Source organism: Engraulis encrasicolus, chromosome 18, assembly GCF_034702125.1.
Source record: "Engraulis encrasicolus isolate BLACKSEA-1 chromosome 18, IST_EnEncr_1.0, whole genome shotgun sequence".
Classification (NCBI taxonomy): Eukaryota; Metazoa; Chordata; class Actinopteri; order Clupeiformes; family Engraulidae; genus Engraulis; species Engraulis encrasicolus.
The window spans coordinates 26,463,359-26,465,003 of NC_085874.1; the positions used below are offsets into that span (position 1 = coordinate 26,463,359).

General features: G+C 39.0%; 1 long non-coding RNA gene across 1 annotated transcript; it reads right to left on the minus strand.

Moving 5' to 3' along the window:
* Positions 1-430: 430 nt before the first annotated feature.
* Positions 431-1,350, minus strand: LOC134468534 (uncharacterized). The gene is made up of 2 exons (XR_010038829.1): positions 962-1,350; positions 431-808 (listed from the first exon to the last, which is right to left on the minus strand). It is a non-coding gene; the product is annotated as an uncharacterized LOC134468534 (long non-coding RNA).
* Positions 1,351-1,645: the final 295 nt, after the last annotated feature.

Consider the following 1,645-nt stretch of genomic DNA (forward strand, 5'->3'; position numbering starts at 1 on the left):
AATAGTCAGCCTTCCCTTTTCCATGTATTCTCGCTTGTATACATTTGTGAAATGATCCAGCTTACCTGTTGACATCACATTTACCCAGGAATTGCCACCAAAGTGTTTCCATTGTGAAATGTGTGTCTGCCTTATCTCATGTTTACCCGAGAAACCTAACACGATCATAGAACTGCCTTTAAAAAAATAATAATAATAATAATAATAATAAATAAGCGTGGGTGCTAGTGTGGAAACTGATACAGTGGTCAATGCCCTCAGAAAGAGGTAGGGCCTACCTGTGAATAAGATGAAACTTTTACCATATCTAATCTTTATCAGATCATTATAATAGGAGATGCACACTTGATTTAATTTAACTTGAGTAACAACTTGTATAGCAGGATCACCCACCCCCACATGGGCTGTTAATTCAATTATGCAGACAATGTAAAGGCAGTGTGAACATTTATTTACAACAGCATCAAGAGTATTCCATAGGAACATATTTATTGAAGACAAATATTGTAGTGAAAGAATGACGGCAATAACAATCTCTGCAACTGTCTTTTCTTTTTTTCCAGCTGCTTCAAGTCCAACAGTGATTCCCGTGTTGTCGTGCATATCCATGCTGAGTTCCTTGATGACGAAGGACACTACACCGGGGATTCAGACTGCAGTACGCATGAACCTCAACACAAGGCTTGCTGTGACCTCTTTATCTGGCTGGCTCGTCTGTGAACTGCACCAACGCCAACATTGCCTCAGTCTGCTTTGCAGGGTTCCCAAAGACCTTGTCCAGAATGAGTTCCACGAACATGAACATAACCTTTTCACACAAAACATACAGAAAAAAGCACACATATTGTTTAGAATTCTAATTCTCCTATTTTGTAGACTTAATGTGCTATTGAAGTAACGCCAATAAAAAAAATGTTATGTCAAATTGAGTTGAATTGAATGCATTCTTTTGAAAACTTACCAAAAGGTTGGCTTAATCTTTTGATGGTTGATGCACTATCCCTTCTTGGTCTTGGCAATTTTGAAGAAAGGTACACCTCCTGCAGGTAGTCATAGGGCCGGTTGTTCGTTTGAATTTTCATTGTAGAGGAGAGCCATCTGTAAGTACAACAGACAATTTGTGAACAGATTATACATTTTATGGTAAAGCAAATATAGAAATATCATTCACAACAGAAGTTTTCAGGGGGCCTAGTGAAGGGATCCACGCCATTATCCAAACTCATGTCCACTACTTGTGCTTGTGGCCTGATTCCCACCATCCGTGGAGAAAATAATTCAGTTTCCCTGTTATATGCAGTCAGCCTAGGCACAACAACTTTTGTGGGACTTTCCCCCATTCAAAATGATGTATCTTGCAATGTCATCTCAAGGCCACAAGCAACACAAGGAAGGACAGGAGTTAGTGGAAAGAACATATGATGGTAGGTGTTTCTTGCCATTTAAAGCACACAACTTGATGATCCACAATGATCCAATGATCCACAATAAGGCTCTCAAACTCAAAGACAAGTGAGTCAGAACAGGCAGAAATGGCATGGAAACACTTCAAAATGTTATTAGTCACATGTTTTTTTTTTAATTTAAAAAGCGGATGGCTTGAGGAAAAAAACTTGCGCAGTCTCTCTAATCTGCATTTTTCACT